We start from the raw sequence: 24,205 nt of genomic DNA on the forward strand, positions 1-24,205 counted from the left end.
ACGAATTTGGCACGAACGGCCCATAACGTAATGGGCGAACAGCCGATGTTCGAGCCGAACGTATGTTTGACTTGAACACGAAGCTCATCCCTACTGGTAGTGTCTATTGTTGAAGAAACTTTTGGATGCCGCAGAACCAGAAAAGAGAAGCGATAGGAGACTGGCTTCTGGAAAGGTGTCTCCTGTTGCAGGGATCTGGTGGTTTTAAATCTTTGGAGACCTGACAAGGTTTCCTCAGGTGACCCCCATGAGACTTCTGAGCATTGTAGCCTAAATTTTTACAATCTAGCAAGCAGTCAGCATTGGTCTAAACTTTGCAAAAAAAGGAGCATAGAGAAATGTGAGCATTTGTTTTCCAGGTAGACAGCACTGGGAATTTAACAAAGACTTTTATAGCAAAGGAGGACAATCAGCGCTGTAAAACACAAGAAAGGGACAGTCCGCAAAGACTATGGCAGATGGAAAAATATTTAAGTAGATGCACATAATCCTCCAGATCCTTGCAGGCAGACCATGGTGGAATCCCTCATGGGCATGCAAAGGAGGAAAAGTAGGGTGCCAGATTAGTAAAGGATAAAAAAAGCAACACTTTATGGTGGAGCACACTTACATCTGGGAATCTTGTAACCAACTCCCAACTCATGTGGCTAATACGGATGGTGCTCAAGCAGCTTGCACCATCCATATCGGCTACTTTAGTTGGTTATAAAATTTCCAGATGTAAGGGTGCTTCACAATAAAGTGGTGTTTTTTAGCATTGGAAATTAGTTTTTTTAAGTAGATGTGAAAGATATAAACGTTAGACACCTAGAGTATTGAATCAATGAAAATAGCAAAGTAGACATGTTGACCACAAGGTGCTAGGCACAGTGGAGATAAAAAAAAAAGTGTCCAGTAACCACAAATGCTTTGAACGTGTGGTTTCCTTTTTAGTTTTTTTTTTTTCTTTTAATCTAGTGTCAATAACGCGAAGACAGCTCAATATATCTATCTACATCACTGGTAGGAGGGCTGTAGACAGTGGAGAGATCCAGGCTTTTGCGCACTTTTGCTACTCCAGTCTGTTAATCATTTTGATATTTTTGTATTCCATTACAGAACTTCACTGCATATCTGTCACTGCTTTACAGGATACAGGACATTACAATAGAGGTAAGTAGTCCCACACTTTGAAGTGGAACTCCAGCATAATACATTTTTACTATTTTCTCTGCTATAGGATTTGTAATTAAGGTTAGTCATTGTGATACACACACATTTGCTAATACACAGCTACCTGGTTTAGCTCTACTGCTTGCTAGGTCAGCTCCCTGTTTACATAGCTCCCAACTGTCCCTGATTTCGAGGGACTGCCCCTGATTTGAAGCAATGTCCCTCTGTCCCTCTTTCCCCCTTATTTGTCCCTCATTTTGGTCTGATCTATATAGTATATAAAACGCTATTTTTATCTTTCAAAAAGTGTCTCCCAGTGCTAAACCTTTCATCTAAATTCTAAATTGCTGCATTTGTACATTTTAAAAGCCAATATAAAGGAATCGGAATGGCAAAAAAAAGTCCTTGTGGATTTAAAGCGGTAGTAAACCCGCAAATTTTATTTATTTTTTTAAACCTGCAAAGGAAAAGGCATAATGAGCTAGTATGTACCGCATACTAGCTCATTATGAAATACTTACCTTCGAACGAGGCCCCGACATCTGGCCCGATCCACGCCGAGGGAGCTGACATGCTCCCTCGGCGTTTCTTCCGGGTATCGCGGCTCCGGCGCTGTGAGTGGCCGGAGCCGCGATATTGTCACTCCCGCGCATGCGTGCGGGAGATTTCATTCCGTTGGTTGGGGGGGTTTCCTTTTTTTTTCCCTCTCCCCTTCTCTCACTCACTACATATCTTATGGTTAGGAGTCCTCTGGGTCAGTACATGCAGACCAGGGAACTTTGTGTATAAAGATACATGGTTGCGATTAATGTGATCACGTACAATGTTCAGGGTTTAAATACAAAGGAAAAAAGACACAAAATTAGTAATGAACTCCAAACTTGGGGAGCGAACGTAGTATGTCTACAGGAGACATATATCACCCATGTGTCAGGGATTAAACTAAACTCATCCCATTTTCCAATGTGGTTTTATGGGGACACGCTATCAGCACACTCTAGAGGAGTGGCAATTGGCTTTAATAAGACATCTAGGTTTGAAGTAGAGGAACGCCTGGCTGACCCAGAGGGAAGGTACTTGTTTATAAAAGGCAAACTGTTTGACATGAAGTGCACGATAGTAAATGTATATGCACCAAATAGGAAACCGGATAAGTTTCTAAAGAAAGTATTAAAAAGACTAGAGGATTTCAAGGCCGGTAAATTGATTGTCGCAGGAGACTTGAACTGGTCTTTTGACTCAGGATTAGACACTTCGGGGGGAGAAACCCGGGTGTCTGATCAGAGACAAAGAGCAGTCAAAAGAGCACTGTCCAACTGGCAGTTACAAGACGCATGGAGGATAAGTCATTTAAAAGAACGGGATTACACCCATTTCTCTGCTACCCATGACTCTTTTGCCAGATTGGACTACGTAGTAATAGAGCATCAATTAGTGACAAACCTCAAAAAGGCAGAAATTAAGCCCATAACCCTGTCAGATCATGCCCCAGTGGAAATACAGTTAGAGGTGCAAGGAGATAAGGAGATTGGGAGAATGTGGAAGTTGAATGACTTGCTCATCCAAGATCAGGAAGTGTGCAGTAAGATAGAGCAGGAGCTGAAGACCTTTTTTGATTTAAATGATAGGCCAGAAACCCCCAAAGCTATACTCTGGGAAACACACAAAGCAGTCATAAGGGGGACCCTGATTGGGATCGGAGCTGGGAAAAATAAGGAGAGGGGGAAAAAGAAGGCTCAGCTTTACAGGGAGATTCATGAATTAGAGCAAAAAACTAGACCTAAGGGGCTCCGGGAAAGACAGGAGTTGATAGAAAAAAAAAGAGAGCTAGAGGAATGCTTAGAACAAAAAATGAAGTCAGCATTTCATAAAATAAATAAGGATAGATATCAGTGGGGAAATAAGCCAGGCAAATGGATGGCAAGAAGAGTGAAGGAACATAAAAACAGGACTTACATCCCGATGATAAGGGATAGATGGGGGGAGATGCGATTCGCCACTCCGGAAATCTCAGAAAATGTTTGCGCTTATTATAGCACCCTCTATAACATAAACCCCAGAAATGGAGATAGAGTAAAAAAGAGAGAAATAATAGGGAGGTACCTCCGGAACCTGGACTTCCCCAGGGGGGAAAAGGAGGAGATGGAGGCACTGGAGGCCCCCATATCAATAGAAGAACTTACAAGAGTAATCAAGAGTATAGCCCTGGGGGGAAGTCCGGGTCCCGACGGATACTCTATTTTGTACTATAAAAAGTTCCAGGAGTATCTAGCCCCTAAGCTTTGTGAATATTTTAATGCAGTGGGAGTCGGGGAGAGCTTCCGTGAGGAGGCTCTTCTCACCCATATTACCTTATTATTGAAAGAGGGTAAAGATCCAGCAGCTCAGGAGAGCTATCGCCCTATCTCGTTACTAAACACTGATATAAAGATCTTTGCAAAAGTATTAGCAGACAGACTGAAATTACTTCTACCGAAATGGCTACATATAGACCAGGTTGGGTTTGCCCATGGACAGGAGGGGAGAGATAATGCCCTGAAGTCTATATTCTTGATCCAGGAAGCCACCAGGATGGGTATTCAGACAGTACTTATGTCGGTAGACGCCAAAAAGGCTTTTGATAGAGTGGATTGGGAGTTTATGTATGAGACATTGAAGCACCTGGGGTTAGGGGAGAAGATGATGGGATGGATCAGGTCGCTATATACTCACCCGATGGCAAGAATCAGAGTTAATGGCTCCCTGTCTCGCCCCCTGGAATTATTCAACGGGACAAGGCAGGGATGCCCACTCTCACCACTCCTGTTTGTAATTACTTTGGAGCCCCTCCTGGTGGCAATTCGGAGGAATCCGGACATTCAGGGCATTCGAGTGGGAGAGAAAGAATACAAAGCGTCTGCATACGCAGATGATGTATTACTTTACATAACCCGCCCAAGAACAACTATCCCGACATTCCTCAAGGAATTAGAGCAGTATGGGTGATTATCGAATTTTAAAATAAATATGTCTAAGTCAGAGATCTTGAATCTGAATTTAACAGAAGTAGAACAGAGAGCCATTACAGCCCATCTGCCGTTAAAGTGGTGTAAAAGAGAGTTGAGTTATTTGGGCATAAAATTGACAGCTCAAACGACCAATCTGTACGAAGCTAACTATATGCCCCTTCTCAATAAAATCAAAGACCAGCTGAACAGTATACAATACAAAACACTTACATGGTTTGGCAAGATAAATGCAATTAAAATGTTTATATTGCCAATGGCAATCTATACATTTCAGATGGTACCAGTACCCCTCCCCCAGAGTTATTTCAGTAAATTAAAATCTGTGGTAGTGAGGTTTATCTGGGGGTGCAAAAATACACGTATTGCCTATAGCACTTTGGTGAAAGATAAAGATAGGGGAGGAGTAGCACTGCCAGAATTTAAAAAATATTATGAAGCAATAGCAATCTCTAGATTAGCGGACTGGCTCCACAATAAGAAAGAGAAGAGCTGGGTGGAGTTAGAAATGACACTGAGTAGGACAGACACAGGTAAGATGATATGGATACCACCCCAGTTTCGAGACTTAGGAGTAAGCACGAGCACTTTAACAATAAACACATTAAAAATTTGGGATAAAATAAATAAGAGACATACGTGGAGCTACAATTCTCCACTAATGTCTCTTTTAGACACAAACTATTTTCCACCCGGGAAGGATGAGCGCTTATATTTCAGCAGGTGGGCAAAGAGAGAGGAAATAATACTGCAAGATGTGATGAAGGGGAATAACATATGCACTTATAGGGAGATTTTACAGGAATAGGGGCACAAACCACTAGATAAATGGAGACACATGCAAATCTTACATTTTACACAAGGTTTACCACAGCCACTACGAGGCATAACACAGCTCAGACCTTTAGAGAAATTGCTAAGATCACCACAGAGCTTAGAGAGAAGGATATCCAAAATATATAAAATACTAAGACGGGAGGCGGATTATGGGTACCCGGTTTATCTTGAGAAATGGGAAAGGGAGTTAGGCCCAATAAGAAACGACGATCACAGGGACAAAATAATCAAAATGACATATCTATTATCAAAAGACGTACAAACGATAGAAATGTCCTACAAGATATTAGCAAGGTGGTATATGACTCCCCAAAGGGTACAGAAAACTAGAGGAGATGGCCCGTCCAACTGCTGGAGGGGTTGCACGGCATTGGGGACTTTCAAACATCTTTGGTGGGACTGCCCTAAAATAACTACTTATTGGGATAAAATAATAGAAATAATATTTGTGATAACTGGGGATAGGATTGAAAAACTCCCATGGACATGTCTGTTCCACGATACAGAGAAGGGGGTTGCACAATATAAACGAACACTAACCCCATACTTGCTGAATGCAGCCAAAGCTTTGATCCCATGCCATTGGAAAACCCAACAGGTTCCAACAGTAAAGGAATGGGTTAGGAGGATTGAGCAGATAAGATTAATAGAAGAGTCAATACACACGATGAAGGAAACTAGGGGAAAATATCAGAAGACATGGCAGCAATGGTTTACATTTATGAAAATGGAGAGATACTGTTTAATGCTAGAGGGTAATGAGGACTGAGAAGGTGTGGAGTGAGAGAAGGGGAGATGGTGGGGGTTTGTTTTTTTGTTTTGTTTTTTTTGGGGGTTAGGGAGGGTGAGGGTTATGTTAAGTTATAGATAAATGGAATGATAAATATAGCAGTTCAAGTTATATACGTCTTAAAAGATTGATATTTGTATAACTATTCATGAAATGTATTGTATTAAACTTTAAAATAAAAAAATATATTAAAAAAAAAAGAATTTTAAAAACTCCTGTTTGAAAGTGCTTTTCAGGCTCTTTGAAAGTGCTGCCTTTTGATTCCAATGGGCAGGGCATTTTAGGATCGCTGAATATAGTTGCTGCTTGCAGGACTTTTGGTAACGTCCTGCAAGCGCACAGCCCGAGTGTGAAAAGTCACAATAGAATGAATAGGAAGTGGTTTTCAGGCGCTTAGCAGAGGCTATTTCTAGAACTAAAGTGCCTGAAAACTGCCCCAGTGTGAAAGGGGTCTAAGGGGTATCAGAATAAAGGGGACTCTGAATACAAATGCAGGCCACACTTTTCACATATTTATTTGGAAAAATATCTTGAAAGCCATTTATCATTTTCCTTCCGCTTCACAATTATGTGCCACTTTGTGCTGGTCTGTCACATAAAATCCCAATAAAATACATTTATGTTTTTGGTTGCAACATGACAAAATGTGGAAAATTTCAAGGAGTATGAATACTTTTTCAAGGCACTGTAAGTGCTGATTACTGAGAGCAGTGGGTTCAGCTCTGGAGTCTATTGGACTGATCATTGATATTTAGACATTGTACAAAGCTACAAACAAGTAAGTGGATGTAAAACCTAGTGCACACTATTACAATACAAAGGGAAGCACTACCTCATCAAACAATAACCCACATACAAAGTGACTAAATAATTAACAGTGATAAAAATGACCCCACATGGAGTCTGCAATAAGTGCTAAAGCAGCCAAAAAAAAAAAAAAGTCCATAAAGTTAGTTGTTGCAAAAAATCATAACTTTCAGTCCATAAATAATGTGTATGTTCTGTACAATCGTGCAATTCTTAGGGTGTCCAATCGTGGATAGACACTGATAGTGAACTTGTATAAACATCGACTGTGCCCTCCACCAGTCACACAATGCGCTCACCTCCCAGAATGGTCCCCAATGGACCTAGTTGTACCTTCCCCTTAGGGGTATAAATCCGGTGGTCTTTGAGCTAAAAAGGAAAGACTCCAATTGTCTTAAACGTAATCCCTCATAGGCATTGGTGACATACAGGTATAAAGAAAACTGACATGACTGATAAAACCACAATTTTTTTGCGATAAAAGTGCTTCACTCACATGTAACAATGCACTAGCCCTGCTGAATGGAGGTGATAGGTTTACCACATAAGGGATAAAGCCACTGGGATCACAGGAACGTCAGCAAGTCCTCAGCCCTGCTGGATACTGGTGTACTTCCTGGTAATGCGTGATGACGTCACAAGTTCTGCCGTACATTCAGTGTTTATACAAGTTCACTATTAGTGTCTATCCACGATTGGACACTCTAATACCTTGTACATGTGACCAGATAATCGGATGATAAAAATCACTTTTGGATTGATCACACAACAGTCTGATCATTAGTACACAGATTTCAACAGCCGATCACAACAGTCCACCCAACAAAATCCGAAGGGACAAACACGAAAACTTTGCGAGGATGATAGCCCAGTGAATGACAATTGTTTAATCAGTACAGTATGCGTCCACTAAAAATCGATAGACAAACGCCACGCATTATTGGAAACACGAAAATAACCCAGAAGGAGATGGGAGAACAATATGAACGGAAATAGCCAAAAGGAGTGGCAGACAAAGGGGCCACACGTATTTGACATCATTTCCGATATGTAGCTATGCAAGGTTTTCCAGTATTGTACGACAAAAAAATTATATTTCGTAGAGCACATTCTGCACTGCTTTATTTAATATTAGTATTATGTAACAAAATGCAAACGATAAGTTGTACGATTATCGGATCGTGTATACGATGCATAAGGATTGCATGACTGTATAGAATATATATAGAATATCCAATGTTAGTACAGTGATCCCCCCACTGAGCTATTGTGTTCTGACCCCCTCTAGAACAGAACGGCCAGCCCTGGAAGCCATTGGTTGCCAGCGCGGATCGGATTCTGGTTTTCCAGCATGCCTATTTGACAGAAGCTGGCCCTTCTGTCAGACAGGCGGATATATATTTGGGTCGAATGTCAGACGGTTTCTATTAAACCGACCACTACCGTCCAATATGTGGCACATGTGTACCAGTCTTAAAGTGGTTGTAAACACAAAAATAAAACCCCTGCAAGATAAAGGCATAATGTGCTAGTATGCATAGCATACTGGCTCATTATGAAATACTCACCTTGGATTAAAGCCCCTGCAGAGGTTCCCATACACTGCTCTGAGCGCGACATCGCTCCCAGAGTTATTTCCAGGTATTGCGGGCTCCGGTGCTGTGATTGGCCGGAGCCACGATGACATGCATGCGTGCGGAAGCTGCCGGTAACGACACAAAGGAGCCGTTGCTTCAGTGCGCATGTGCCGATGACGTCGGCAGATGCTGATACAGGGGATATCTCCTAAACTGTGTAGATTTAGGAGATATCCATGGTAGATACAGGCAAACCTTATTATTGGCAGCACAGTGGTGTAGCAGTTAGCACTTTCTCCTCACAGCAAGAAGGGTTGCTGGTTCAAATCCTGACCAAGACACTATCTGCCTGGAGTTTGCATGTTCTCTCTGTGCCTGCGTGGGCATGGGTGTCCGCAGAACTTTTTCCAAGGGGGGGCATCATTTCAAGGCCACTCATGCTCCACCCCTTTTCGACAATCTCATGAAAATCATTCCACTGGTAATACATATGTGTTATATAACAGATAATTCATCTTCACTTTGTATTGGAAGTTACTCTGGCAGCTGTGTTCCATGCCCATATAGCCTAGAGAATGTACATCTTTTTACATTGCAATACATCTGTTGTGGCCATATTTTGATCTCATACTGTCACTGTATAGGCTGTTTTCATCAAGATAAAAATATGGCAACAACAGATTTATTGCAATGTAAAAAGATGTACATTCTCTAGGATATATGGGCATGGTACCCAGCTACCTGAGTAACCTTGCGGACGCCCATGCTTTCAAAAACCAGCCCTGGAAAAAATTTCATACCAGCCTCACAGCATTATTATACCAGCCCAACAGCATAACGTCATTATTTTCTTGTTCATGAAAGGGAAAAACCATACATTTTAAAGCACATTTGATGAAGAGAGTATTAGATATAGATATGAAATCACATAGGGCTTTATATATATATATATATTCAAATTCCAGATAATAGTGGTAAGTGATCAATCATCAAGGGGGACCCCAGAAACTCAGAACGTGGGGGGGGACCACCTTCTGCAGAAAGAATACTCTAAAGTAAGGGGGGGTTACTAATATAAGGAGGAAACCCTTTATATCAGTGCTCCTTACATTATCGTATTCACTCCCCCCTTACATCAGTGACCCCAGACTGGCCTGGCGGTGCTTTTACTTACCTCCTCTCAGGTGCACTGTGCAGGGCTCAGTCAGTCGGCTCCAGCTTGGAGGTTTTATCCTATAGTCTCCTGTCCACAGTCCATACAAGTCTGACTTCTCCCATGACCCCCATCCCCGTGGTGCTCCCACTCTTGACTCCTCTCCAGACTCCCTCAGAGACTGCAGACATGCTACAGGAGATGGACAGAGACTGCAGACTTGATGCAAGAGCTCAATGCAGCCTCACCAGTGCCCATCAAATTCAGCTTCACTGTGTCCACCAATGCAGCCTCACTGTGCCCACCAAATGCAGCCTCACTGTGCCCACCAAATGCAGCCTCACTGTGCCCACCAAATGCAGCCACACTGTGCCCATCAAATGCAGCCTCACTGTGTCCATCAAATGCAGCCTCACTGTGCCCATCATATGCAGCCTCACTGTGCCCATCAAATGCAGCTTTACTGTGCCGCGAATGCAGTCTCACTGTGCCCATCATTGCAGCCCCTCCTGTGCCCCATGTCCCAGTCTGCAGTCCCTGTCTGTGGGAAGGTGTGTTGTTGATGCTCGGTACAGTACCTTGCATGCCAGCAGGATATCCATGACGGCCAGCAGCAGGCAGGGTCTGTTCTCGTTTTGGATGGTGACGGTGCTCCTTCCAGAGGATCTGTCTGCTGTGAGATGGAGTGGTCCCTGGCCACCTGCACCTTCAGCCGTCCTCATTTTCCGGCCCCAGTCAGCCTGCCGTCTGGTCCTGGGGTAGTGGAGAGCACTGAGTGGGAGTTGGAGAGAAGGGGGAGCAAAGAGTACTGGCGGGGTTGGAGAACACATGGGTGGAGGCAAAGAGCGAGGGGGAGTAGAAATCACAGGGGTGGGGAGCAGAGAGCGCTGTGGGGCGAACAAGAACAGGGGTAGAGAGCACGGTAGGCTGAGAGCACTGGGGGGGCTAAGAGTGTGGGGTGGTGAAGAGCACTGGGGGGGCAGAAAAACAGGGGTGGAGAACACAGGAGCTGGAGAGTACTGGGGGGGTACAAAGAGCAGAGGGAGTGGAGAGCAATGGGGGGGAGCTTGAGAGCACCAGTGGGGGCCAGAAAGAACAGGGGTGGAAAACACAGGGGACTGGAGAGCACTATGGGGGTGGAGAGCACATGGGTGGGGGCAAAATGCAGGGGAAGTGGAGAGTACAGGGGTGGGGAGTGGAGAGTGCTGGGGGGGGAGCCAAAAAGAACAGGGGTGGAGAGCACAGAGGGTAGAGAGCACTGGGGGGAGCTTGAGAGCACCAGGGGGGCAGAAAGAACAGGGGTGGGGAGAATGGGGGGCTGGAGAGCACTGGGGTGGGGGCTGGAGAGTGATGGGGAGAGCTGTAGAGCACTGGGGGGGGGAAGAACAGGGGGGAGAGCACTGGGGGGAGTGGAGAGCACTGAGGGGAGAGCACTGGGGAGAAAGAACAGGGGGAGAGAGGAGAGCACTGGGGGGAGAAAGCACTGGGGGGAGTGGAGGGCACTGGGGGGGAGAGCACTGGAGGGAGTGGAGAGCACTGGGGGGGGGGAAGAACGGGGGGGAGAGCACTGGGGGGAGAACAGGAGGAAGAGCACTGGGGAGGAGAACGGGGGGAGAGCACGTAGGGGAAAGGACTGGGGGGAGTGGAGAGCACTGTGGGGGGGGGGGGGAGAACAGGGGGGGAGCACTGGGCGGAGTGGAGAGCACTGGGGGGAACAGGGGGGAGAGCACTGAGTAGGGAACGGGGGGAGAGCACTGGGGAGGGAACAGGGGGGAGCACTGGGTGGGGGAACGGGGGAGAGCACTGGGGGGGGGGGGGAACAGGGGGGAGAACACTGGGGGAGAAAGCACTGGGATGGATGGGGAGAGCTGGAGAGCAGCAAGAACAGGGGAGGAGAAAACGGGGGGGGGGGCAGGAGAGTGTGGTGGTGGAGGAGAGCACGGGGGGGCAGGAGAGTGTGTTGGTGGAGGAGAGCACTGGAGGGGGTGGCATGAGAGTGTGGTGGTGATGGAGACCACTGGGGGGGGCAGGAGAGTGTGGCGGTGGAGGAGAGCACTGGAGGGGGTGGCAGGAGAGTGTGGTGGTGATGGAGACCACTGGGGGGGCAGGAGAGTGTGGCGGTGGAGGAGAGCACTGGGGGGGGCAGGAGAGTGTGGTGGTGGAGGAGAGCACTAGTGGGGCAGGAGAGTGTGGCGTGGAGGAGAGCGCGGTGGTGGAGGAGAGCACTGGGGGGGGGGGCAGGAGAGTGTGGTGGCTGAGGAGAGCACTGGGGGGGCAGGAGAGTGTGGTGGTGGAGGAGAGCACTGTGGGGGGGGTGGCAGGAAAGTGTGGTGGTGGAGGAGACCACTGGGGGGGGCAGGAGAGTGTGGCGGTGGAGGAGAGCATGGGGGGGCAGGAGAGTGTGGTGGTGGAGGAGAGCATTGGGGGGCAGGAGAGTGTGGTGGTGGAGGAGAGCACGGGGGGGGCAGGAGAGTGTGGTGGTGGAGGAGAGCACTAGGGGGCAGGAGAGTGCGGTGGTGGAGGTGAGCACTGGGGGGGCAGGAGAGTGTGGTGGTGGAGGAGAGCACTGGGGGGGGGGCAGGAGAGTGTGGTGGTGAAGGAGAGCACTGTGGGGGAGGGGGCAGGAGAGTGTGGTGGTGGAGAAGAGCACTGGAGGGGGTGGCAGGAGAGTGTGGTGGTGGAGGAGAGCACTGGGGGGGGCAGGAGAGTGTGGTGGTGGAGGAGAGCACTGGCGGGGCAGGAGAGTGTGGCGTGGAGGAGAGCGCGGTGGTGGAGGAGAGCACTGGGGGGAGGGGCAGGAGAGTGTGGTGGCTGAGGAGAGCACTGGGGGGGCAGGAGAGTGTGGTGGTGGAGGAGAGCACTGTGGGGGGGGTGGCAGGAAAGTGTGGTGGTGAAGGAGAGCACTGGGGGGGCAGGAGAGTGTGGCGGTGGAGGAGAGCATGGGGGGGACAGGAGAGTGTGGTGGTGGAGGAGAGCACTGGGGGGGGCAGGAGAGTGCGGTGGTGGAGGTGAGCACTGGGGGGGGGGGGCAGGAGAGTGTGGTGGTGGAGGAGAGCACTGGGGGGGCAGGAGAGTGTGGTGGTGGAGGAGAGCACTGGGGGGGCAGGAGAGTGTGGTGGTGGTGGAGGAGAGCACTGAGGGGGGCAGAAGAGTGTGGTGGTGGAGGAGAGCACTGTGGGGGAGGGGGCAGGAGGGTGTGGTGGTGGAGAAGAGCACTGGGGGGGTGGCAGGAGAGTGTGGTGGTGGAGGAGACCACTGGGGGGGCAGGAGAGTGTGGTGGTGGAGGAGACCACTGGGGGGGCAGGAGAGTGCGGTGGTGGAGGAGAGCACGGGGGGGGGCAGGAGAGTGTGGTGGTGGAGGAGACCACTGGGGGGGGGGCAGGAGAGTGTGGTGGTGGAGGAGACCACTGGGGGGGGCAGGAGAGTGCGGTGATGGAGGAGAGCACAGGGGGCAGGAGAGTGTGGTGGTGGAAGAGAGCACTGGGGGGGCAGGAGAGTGTGGTGGTGGAGGAGAGCACTGGGGGGGCAGGAGAGTGTGGTGGTGGATGAGAGCACTGTGGGGGAGGGGGCAGGAGAGTGTGGTGGTGGAGGAGAGCACTGGAGGGGGTAGCAGGAGAGTGTGGTGGTGGAGGAGAGCACTGGGGAGGCAGGAGAGTGTGGTGGTGGAGGAGAGCACTGAGGGGGGCAGAAGAGTGTGATGGTGGAGGAGAGCACTGTGGGGGAGGGGGCAGGAGGGTGTGGTGGTGGAGAAGAGCACTGGGGGGGTGGCAGGAGAGTGTGGTGGTGGAGGAGACCACTGGGGGGGGGCAGGAGAGTGTGGTGGTGGAGGAGAGCACTAGAGGGGGGGCAAGAGTGTGGTGGTGGAGGAGACCACTGGGGGGGGGGCAGGAGAGTGTGGTGGTGGAGGAGACAACTGGGGGCGGCAGGAGAGTGTGGTGGTGGAGGAGAGCACGGGGGGCGGGCAGGAGAGTGCGGTGGTGGAGTAAAGCATGGGGGGCAGGAGAGTGTGGTGGTGATGGAGACCACTGGGGGGGCAGGAGAGTGTGGTGGTGGAGGAGAGCACCGGGGGGGCAGGAGAGTGCAGTGGTGGAGGAGAGCACTGGGGGGGCAGGAGAGTTCGGTGGTGGAGGAGAGCACTGGGAGGGCAGGAGAGTGCGGTGGTGGAGGAGAGCACGGGGGGCAGGAGAGTGTGGTGGTGGAGGAGAGCACTGGGGGGGGCAGGAGAGTGCGGTGGTGGAGGAGAGCACTGGTGGGGCAGGAGAGTGCTGTGGTGGAAGAGAGCACTGGAGGGGCAGGAGAATGTGGTGGTGGAGAAGAGCACGGGGGGAAGGAGAGTGTGGTGGTGGAGGAGAGCACGTGGGGCAGTAGAGTGTGGTGGGGGAGGAGAGCACGGGGGGGCAGGAGAGTGTGGTGGTGGAAGAGAGCAGGGGGGGCAGGAGAGTGTGGTGGTGGAGGAGAGCAGGAGGGGCAGGAGAGTGCGGTGGTGGAGGAGAGCAGGGGGGCAGGAGAGTGCGGTGGTGGAGAAGAGCACTGGGGGGGCAGGAGAGTGCGGTGGTGGAGAAGAGCACTGGGGGGGGCAAGAGAGTGGTGTGGTGGTGGAGGAGAGCACTGGGGGGGGGGCAGGAGAGTGTGGTGGTGGAGGAGAGCGGAGGGGGCAGGAAAGTGTGGTGGTGGAGGAGAGCAGGGGGGGCAGGAGAGTGCGGTGATGGAGAAGAGCACTGGGGGGGCAGGAGAGTGTGGTGGTGGAGGAGATCAGGGGGGGCAGGAGAGTGCAGTGGTGGAGGAGAGCAGGGGGGGCAGGAGAGTGCAGTGGTGGAGAAGAGCACTGGGGGGGCAGGAGAGTGCGGTGGTGGAGAAGAGCACTGGGGGGGGCAGGAGAGTGTGGTGGTGGAGGAGAGCACTGGGGGGGCATGAGAGTGTGGTGGTGGAGGAGAGCAGGGGGGGCAGGAAATTGTGGTGGTGGAGGAGAGCACTGGGTGGGCAGGAGAGTGTGGTGATGGAGAAGAGCACTGGGGGGGCAGGAGAGTGTGGTGGTGGAGGAGATCGGGGGGGGCAGGAGAGTGCGGTGGTGGAGGAGAGCAGGGGGTGGCAGGAGAGTGCGGTGGTGGAGAAGAGCACTGGGGGGGCAGGAGAGTGCGGTGGTGGAGAAGAGCACTGGGGGGGCAGGAGAGTGTGGTGGTGGAGGAGAGCACGGGGGGGCAGGAGAGTGCGGTGGTGGAGAAGAGCACTGGGGGGGGCAGGAGAGTGTGGTGGTGGAGAAGAGCACTGGGGGGGGGGGGCAGGAGAGTGCGGTGGTGGAGAAGAACACTGGGGGGGGGGCAGGAGAGTGTGGTGGTGGAGGAGAGCCTCCCTCGATCCTCCTATCCAGGCACTGTGGCACAGATGGGCATCTATTCCTCTGAATCACAGCGCTGGATGGCTGTGTTCGGCAGCCGCTCTTTAACACAGTCCCGCCCCCCCAGACCGACTCATGTGATAGGCGGAACGCTGATTCTCTCTACTATCACACGAGCTGGTCTGGGGGGGTGGAACTGTGTTAAAGAGTGGCCGCCGAACACAACGAGGCGAGGAGGAGAGAGCGGAGGATGCAGCTGCCAGCGGACTGAGTAAAAAATAATGCAGCATGGCGGTGGCGGCAACACCTTGGGGATTCCGGGGGGGGCACTTGACCCCCCCTGCCCCCTGCTGCGGACGCCCATGTGCGTGGGCTTCCTCTGGGTTAGGGATGAGCCGAACACCCCCCGGTTCGGTTCGCACCAGAACTTGCGAACGACCCCCGCGTTCGGCACGAACGTTAGAACCCCATTGAAGTCTATGGGACTCGAACGTTCGAATTGGAAAGTGCTAATTTTAACGGCTAATATGCAAGATAGTGTGCTAAAAAGGGTTTTAGCGATCTGCCTCCTGCCTCAGGGGACATGGGTCACTGCAAAAAAAAGTTTTAAAAACTACCGTTTTGGCGGGAGCACTGATTTTAATGACGATTAAAGTGAAAAAAAAAAAGTGAAATATTCCTTTAAATATGGTGCCTGGGGGGTGTCTATAGTATGCCTGTGAAGTGCCACGTGTTTCCCGTGTTTAGAACAGTCCCTGCACAAAATGACATTAAACGGAAATAACACCATTTAAAACTGCTTGCGGTTTTAATGTTATATCTGGTTCCTGTAATATGGTTGAAAATCATTCAGAAAAATGGCATGGGTAGCCCTCCCTGCCCATTACCAGCCTATTTGGGTCTTGTACGCATATTAAGGGGAACCCCGTACCCATATTAAAAAAAGGAAATGCGTGTGGCCCCCAGGCCCTATATACTCAGAACAGCAGTATACAGGCGGTGCAAACAAGACAGGGACTGTGTAGGTTTGTTGTGTTAAGTTGAATCTGTTTGTCATTTTCAAGCGGTACATTTTTAAAGTGTAGCTCCAGTCAAAAAAAATATCTTTAAGCTTTTTGGAAAACATAGGGAAGGGTTATCACCCCTGTATAATTTGTTTTGTCGTCCATCTTTTTTCATCTCACTTGCTGTTGTCTCCTTCCGTTTGCAAGTAGGAGATGTTTGTAAATTGGATGTTTGAAAGTAGGGGCCTGCCCTATATGCTCTGCAGAAATGGCGGAACAAGGTGTTGGTTTTGCAACAACATTGTAAGCCCTCAAAGTGACTCTTGGTGGCCGCTGGAGCGCCCTGCTGTGAACGATTATATCAAGAATTGTAATTACATGCCATTGTTGAACAGTGGTAGAAAAATTTACCTTTGGTGGTTGTGGTGCTGGTGCCACAACACTATAAGTCCTCACAGTTACTCTGGGTGGGCACAGGAAGGGGCCCTCCTGTGAAATATTATATCAAGAATTGTAATTACATGTCCCTGTTAAACAGGGGCAGAAAAATTGGGCCTTAGGCACTGGTGCCATCACACTGCAACCTCTGCCATACACTCTAGTTTTATTGCAGGAATTAGCCCTGCTGCAAAGCATTGCATCAAAAATTGTACTTAAACGCCCCTGTTAAACAGGGGCAGAAAAATTGGGCCTTAGGCACTGGTGCCATCACACTGCAACCTCTGCCATACACTCTAGTTTTTTTGCAGGAATTAGCCCTGCTGCAAAGCATTGCATCAAAAATTGTACTTAAACGCCCCTGTTAAACAGGGGCAGAAAAATTGGGCCTTAGGCACTGGTGCCATCACACTGCAACCTCTGCCATACACTCTAGTTTTATTGCAGGAATTAGCCCTGCTGCAAAGCATTGCATCAAAAATTGTACTTAAACGCCCCTGTTAAACAGGGGCAGAAAAATTGGGCCTTAGGCACTGGTGCCATCACACTGCAACCTCTGCCATACACTCTAGTTTTATTGCAGGAATTAGCCCTGCTGCAAAGCATTGCATCAAAAATTGTACTTAAACGCCCCTGTTAAACAGGGGCAGAAAAATTGGGCCTTAGGCACTGGTGCCATCACACTGCAACCTCTGCCATACACTCTAGTTTTTTTGCAGGAATTAGCCCTGCTGCAAAGCATTGCATCAAAAATTGTACTTAAACACCCCTGTTAAACAGGGGCAGAAAAATTGGGCTGCTGGCATCACCCAGAACCAAAAATGTTCTTCCAACATATCAGCGGAGGAGGAAGAGGATAGACAATCAACATAACAGGACAGTCACTCAGCATCAGCATAGGCAGTCTTGAAGGGATGTGGTATTTCAAAAAAAATTATTCGGTTACATCAGCTTCAGGTGCTTGGTAGCTGTGGGTGATCCAAGACTGATTCATCTTGATGAAGGTCAGTCGATCAACTGATTCGGTGGACAGGCGCACCCTGTGATCGGTAACGAAGCCACCAGCAGCACTGAAGGTGCGTTCCGAAAGAACGCTGGATGCAGGACAGGCCAGGAGCTCAATTGCATACTGTGCAAGCTCTGGCCAGTGATCCATCCTCAAGACCCAGTAAGCCAGAGGATTTTCAGTGGGAAAGGTGTCCAAGTCTGACCTTGCCCCTAGGTATTCCTGCACCATGTAAATTAGACGCTGGCGATGGGTGCTGGAACCAATCATACCTTGGGGCTGCGGACTAAAAAATTGTCTGAACGCATCAGTCAGACGGCCACCTTCTCCACCGCTCCTTCTGACTGATGCCTCAGCAACACGTTGTCCAGGACCAGGAGTTTGTGACCTCCCAGTCTCTGGGAACGCGTTGCACAGAGCTTTCTGCAAGGCCTCCCGGAGATGTCTCATCCTCTGCTCCCTCTGCGATGGCAAGATAAGGTCGGCAACCTTACCCTTGTACCGTGGATCAAGGAGAGTGGCCAGCCAGTAATGGTCCCTCTCCTTGATCCGAAGAATACGAGGATCCTTCCGCAGGCTTTGCAGGATCAGGGAGGCCATGCAGCGTAGGTTAGCTGAGGCATTCGGTCCGGAGTCCTCTGGGTCACTAAGGACAACATGATCCGCAGCTACCTCCTCCCAGCCACGTACAAGTCCACGTGTTTCTTGGGACTGTAAATCATCCCTATAAGACTGCTGCTGCTGATGCTGAGTGCCAGCCTCCACCTCCATGCTGACACAATCATCCTCCTCCTCCTCTTCCTCCTCCTCACCCTCTTCCTGTGTGATGGGTGGCACAGCAGGAACACTGTCTGGATAAAGGGGGCCTTGAGAGGCAAGGAAGTCCTCCTCTTCCTGCCTCTGTTCTGCCTCAAGTGCCCTGTCCATTATTCCACGCAGCGTATGCTCCAAGAGGTGGACAAGAGGTATAGTGTCACTGATGCATGCACTGTCACTGCTCACCATCCTTGTGGCCTCCTCAAACGGTGACAGGACAGTGCATGCATCCCTGATCATGCCCCACTGGCGTGGTGAGAAAAAACCAAGCTCTCCTGACCCTGTCCTGGTGCCGTAGTCGCACAGGTACTCATTGATGGCCCTCTGCTGCGTGTGCAGCCGCTGCAGCATGGCCAATGTTGAGTTCCATCTGGTGGGCATGTCACATATAAGGCGGTTCTTGGGCAGGTTCAACTCCTTTTGGAGCTCAGCCAGCCGAGCACAGGCATTAAATGATCGGCGGAAATGCACACAGACTCTCCTGGCCTGTTTCAGGACATCCTGTAAGCCGGGGTACCTGCCCAAGAACCGCTGCACCACCAGGTTAAGGACGTGAGCTACACAGGGCACATGGGTCAGTTGTCCCTGTCGGAGGGCGGAGAGGAGGTTGGTGCCATTGTCGCAAACCACCATTCCTGGCTTAAGCTGGCGTGGCGTCAACCACCTCTCGGCCTGCCCCTGCAGAGCTGACAAAACATCCGCCCCAGTGTGGCTCCTGTCCCCCAAACAAACCAGCGCAAGCACGGCATGGCATCGTTTTGCCTGCGTACTTGCATAGCCCCTGCAACGCCTACGGAGCACCGCTGGTTCTGAGGACAGAGCACTGGAAGAGGCCGTGGAGGAAGAAGAAGAGGAGGGGGTGGAGGAGAGAGGTGTGTCACAACCAATAGTAGCATTTTGGAGGCGTGGTGGCGGAACAACCTCCAATACTACTGCACCTTGTCCTGCATCCTTCCCAGCAGCCAGAAGAGTGACCCAATGGGCCGTGAAAGACAGGTAACGTCCCTGTCCATGCCTGCTGGACCATGAGTCAGCGGTAATATGCACCTTACCGCTGACCGCCCTGTCCAGCGAGGCAAGGACATTGCCTTCCACATGCCGGTAGAGAGCCGGAATTGCCTTCCGTGAGAAAAAGTGGCGTTTGGGGACCTGCCACTGAGGAACCGCACATTGTACAAACTCACGGAAGGGGGCCGAATCTACCAACTGAAAAGGCAGCAGTTGAAGTGCTAGCAATTTAGCCAAGCTAGCATTCAACCGCTGGGCATGTGGATGGCTGGGAGTAAATTTCTTCCGCCGGTCCAGCAGCTGGGGCAGGGACATTTGTCTGCTATAATCGGACGTGGATGTACCACTAGCAGAGTTCCCGGAAGCACTTGGCTGTGACACACCTAATTCTACACCTTCATTCCTCTCAGAGCAGGTTTCAGAGAGGACTGAAGGTCTAGTGGGGTTGGAGATGCCAGCTGATGAGGAGCAAGGAGAGGTCCGCTTTGTTCTTTGGTGTGGGTCTTTGAGGTATGCTTGCCAACGAGCTGCATGGCAGGTCAACATATGTCTGGTCAAGCATGTGGTGCCCAAGCGGCTGATGTTTTGGCCACGTGAGATACGCTTGAGACATATGTTGCAAATAGCAGCGGTGCGATCTGATGCACTCGTCTCAAAAAAGGCCCACACCAAAGAACTTTTAGAATAACGCGCAGAGGAAGCGCTCTGCGCAGAGGAAGCGCTCTGCGCAGGCGGAGCTCTGCGGTGTGATTCAGTCGGTGTGCTGCCCCTAAGCTGGCCCCCGGAGGGCATCCTGCCTCGTTGGACATGTGCCTCCTCCTCCTCCTCCTCCTCCTCCTCCCTCCTTCCAGGCACCCACGTGGAGTCAGTGCCCTCATCATCCCCTCCCTCTTCATCGCTGTAGCAAACCTGGCAGTATGCTGCAGCTTGTGGAACATTACTGCCAGATTGCTGTCCTTCTTGAGCATCCCCTCTCTCTGTGCTCACGCTACTGCCTTCCTCTAGCTGAGTGTCATCATCAGAGCCCACCAAACACTGGGCATCCTCCTGGAGCATGTACCCAACACTGTGCTCAAAGAGTTCAGGAGACTCCTCAGGAGGACGTGGTGGGTCTAGGGAAGGAGTCACTGATGATGACATTGAGAGGAGGGACGACGATGTGTTGGCAGCTGCTTTTCTACTACCCTGAGACTGGGTGAGAGAGGATGAGGAGGATGAAGAGGGCTTGGTCATCCACTCTACCAAGTCGTTGGCATGTTGCGGTTCAACATGTCCAGCTGCAGAAAAGAAGGACAAGCATGTCCCATGGCCACGTGCTGATGACAATGCACCGCGTCCCCGACCAGCACTGTTGTCTCTAGACACAGAGCCTGCTTGCCCTCTTTTATCGGCTCGCGTCTGTCTGCCTCTCCTTGCTGGCCTTCCAGACATGGTAATGGCCTGAAGGGAGTTGGGTAAAACAGTAGTTGGGTAGTTTATATTGTGCTGGAGGCACACAACACCCACTAACTCCTGCAGATGCCTTTTTTATAGAACAGCAGAGTTAAAGGGGTATATACAGATGTATACTGTGCTGTGCTGGAAGCACACACAACTTCCAATAACTCCAGCAGATGCCAATCGGGCCCAAATAGAGAACAGCTATGTAGGTGGATAATAGCGGTATGTACTGGGTACAGAGCAGGCACACAGCACGCACTATCTCCTGAGTGACACTGCTGACTGCAAGCTCTATTGTTAAAGATGGACCACTAGCTATATAGGTGAGGTGAATATCACGGTGTATACTGCGGTCAGGGCACGCAGACAATAACAAGAAAACAGCAGAGTTAAAGGGGTATATACAGCTGTATACTGTGCTGTGCTGGAGGCACACACAACTTCCAATAACTCCAGCAGATGTCAATCGGGCCCAAATAGAGAACAGCTATGTAGGTGGATAATAGCGGTATGTACTGGGTACAGAGCAGGCACACAGCACGCACTATCTCCTGAGTGACACTGCTGACTGCAAGCTCTATTGTTAAAGATGGACCACTAGCTATATAGGTGAGGTGAATATCACGGTGTATACTGCGGTCAGGGCACGCAGACAATAACAAGAAAACAGCAGAGTTAAAGGGGCATATACAGCTGTATACTGTGCTGTGCTGGAGGCACACACAACTTCCAATAACTCCAGCAAATGACAATCGGGCTCAAATAGAGAACAGCTATGTAGGTGTATATAGTGGTATGTACTGGGTACAGAGCACGCAGACAGCACGCACTAACACTACTGACTGCAAGCTCTATTATTAAAGCTAGATCACTAGCTATATAGGTGAGGTGAATATAGTGGTGTATACTGCGGTCAGGGCACAGACAGTAACCACTACACAAGAGCAAAATAGTAAATCAGCCAAAAACGATTGGTGTGTAACTGTGTTGAAGGTACACAGAACACCCACTGCTTCAGATGCTAACAAACACTACACGAGGCCGCCTGAAAGGCAGCTTTATATAGTGTGGGGCGTGCACTACACTGTCTGAGCTATGATTGGCCACAGGCAGGATGCCTGTGACCAACCATTGCTCTTCCCGCTACTGGCGCTGCGATTGGCCAAGCATGCGGGGTCACAGTGCATGCTTGGCCAATCGTGAGACAGCAATGCATTGCGCCATCGCAGTGCATTGTGGGCCACACGAATTTTGCCGCGAACGGCCCAAACGTTCGGAATTCGGCGAACGCACGAACGACCGATGTTCGAGTCGAACATGCGTTCGACTCGAACACGAAGCTCATCCCTACTCTGGGTGCTCCAGTTTCCTCCCACACTCTAAAGACATGCTGGTAGGTTAATTGGATCCTGTCTAAATTAACCCTAGTATGTGTGTTAGGGACCTTAGTTTGTAAGCTCCTTGAGGACAGGGACTGATGTGAATGAATATGTAAAGTGCTGTGTAAATTGATGGTGCTATACAAGTGCATTAAATAAAATAAGTATTATAGGCTTACCTGTAGTAACAAGTGGATTGTAAGGGTTTACAACCACTTTAAGACTATGAAAATGGAAGCTTAGCAAAATTAGTAAGTCACATGAACTTCCATACCAGTATGTGTCAAGCATTACTTTCAACTCCCAGCACTGAGTAGGAAAAGGTACATATATGCAGCTGAGGGTGGGAGTTTAAATCAAACCTGTAAAGTCTCATACACACGATCAGACTTCCATCTAACTTTTCCGTGGTTTTATTGTCCATTTTTTCCGTTTCAGCCAACATTCACCAAACCACGTGGTTTTTCAGCTCTTTATCGCCACCCTTTGGGCAACTGCTGTTATTGTTGTCTGATCTTTAGTGCTGGTTCGGAGCATGCATACTTGTACTTTGGATTTTAGTTGGATGTAATTGTGTACACACGATCGGATAAACCGACATAACAGATTTATTGCCCAACAATTGGTGAGCATGGACAGCCAACTTTTGTTGTTGTTAATTCAGCCAACAATTGTCTGATGGAGCATACACACAGTCGGATTATCCGACACAACATGTCTATCAGACAATTATGGCCATAAAGTTGGATTGTGTATAAGAGGCTTAATTCTGCCTAAATGGGCAGTTTGCTTTAGGACCATTAACAACTATGTATTGTGGTAATGCACACTTTACCACAATGCACTATACATGCATTAGTGTGTTGCAGTTCCATTCATTTTCAATGTTACTTAACGCTGTGTGCTATAGCACACTGTAGCACACAATATTGCTCTGCAATGTGTTGTGGCAAACTGCAGTACAGAAAATTATTCATGCCTGATGTTCATGCTGTGGATGGTTAGCCACTAAAAAGTAAGGCTGGGTTCACACTGTTGCAAATTGGATGTGGATTTCACTGCATCCAATTCGCATAGCAGGAGATTGTGACTGGCTTTCTATGGAGCCGATTCACACATCTCCTCAGCGGCAAATTGCACAGGAGTCTTGTGTGCGTTTTGGTCCATTTCAGCTCAGAATTCAGCCAAAAACTCGGGCTGTAATTGGACCTGAAACAGTGAATGTGGATGAGTGTGCTGCAGTGTAAACCCAGCCTAATGGGCTGACTTATAGAAACGGTTAACAATTAACGATTAACATGTGACATAATGAAAATTTATGTTATTGCACCCTTAAGACCCCTTTCACAATGGAGCATTTGCAGGCGATATAGCGTTAAAAATAGCGTCTGCAAAATGCCCTAAAACAGCTGCTCCATGCACTCCTTTCAACCTGGAGTAGTGCACTGGCAGGGCATCAGAAAAAGTCCTGCCAGCAGCTTCTTTGGTGCGATGAAGGAGCGTTGAAGGGGCAGTGAACTCACTGCTCCTCTACCTCTGCTCCCCATTGAAATCAATTGGGCAGCGTTGCGATACCGCTGGCAAAACTCAGTTTGCAGGTGGATTTAACCCCTTTTCGGGCCACTAGCAGGGGGGGTAAAAGTGTGAAAGGGGTCTAAAGAGCTGTGTTATAATGACAGCACCATATTAATAGGGGAAACAATGTTTTCCAGAATTAGATTTCAATTTATTTTACATATGTTTTTGCAGCCCATCTTTGACAAGATGTCTTCAGCAACAACATTTCTGCTGGTATGTGGAATTTTTCTCAGCCTCCCCCATTCAGACAGAGGTCAGAACTGGGAGAAGTTTAAGGAGAAGCATATTGCTAATCGTTCTGGCTTCAGCTGCAATAGGGCCATGTATAATCCAATATATATTAAAAATGGAGCCTGCAAGTTCTGCAATACCTTCATCTTTTCAAAGACCGAAAAAATCAAGAAGATCTGCAGCCGTATCAAACCTATGAAGAATGTCACTGGTACCGGTCCATTCAGCCTCATCACATGCACAGAAAGAGATAGACATTGTCATTATGCTGAACTGGAAAAGAACAGTTCCATATGTTTAACCTGCAAGACATCTAAGCCCATTCATTTTGTGAAAGTAGGAAGATGTTAGAAGATTTCCTGAAGTAGCTCCTCGCTTTACTACTTGGTTATAAATTGCCTATATGCCACAATAAGCTTGTACTGTATGTGGTCTTTTTCCCCTATTTCCTATGGTGTCACAGTCTCTGGGACAATAAGGCCGGGGAGGGTTTATCATGGAAGTTGATTTCCTTTTAATATCACATAATCTACAGAAATAAAAACAGCATTTTCGTTTTCCTCTATAACCCTTCTCTGTTTTGTATTCTTCAATATTAGGGTTCAGTGGTTGGAAGAATTCATCAGCAGAAGAAAAAAAATATACTGTA

At 49.4% G+C, this 24,205-nt stretch overlaps 1 long non-coding RNA gene across 1 annotated transcript; it reads left to right on the forward strand.

Moving 5' to 3' along the window:
- Positions 1-1,003: 1,003 nt before the first annotated feature.
- Positions 1,004-24,124, forward strand: LOC143979754 (uncharacterized). The gene is made up of 2 exons (XR_013274079.1): positions 1,004-1,152; positions 23,497-24,124. It is a non-coding gene; the product is annotated as an uncharacterized LOC143979754 (long non-coding RNA).
- Positions 24,125-24,205: the final 81 nt, after the last annotated feature.

The sequence above is a fragment of the Lithobates pipiens genome, unplaced genomic scaffold (assembly GCF_037356315.1).
Source record: "Lithobates pipiens isolate NorthernLeopardFrog02 unplaced genomic scaffold, aLitPip1_a1.2 Scaffold_1, whole genome shotgun sequence".
Classification (NCBI taxonomy): Eukaryota; Metazoa; Chordata; class Amphibia; order Anura; family Ranidae; genus Lithobates; species Lithobates pipiens.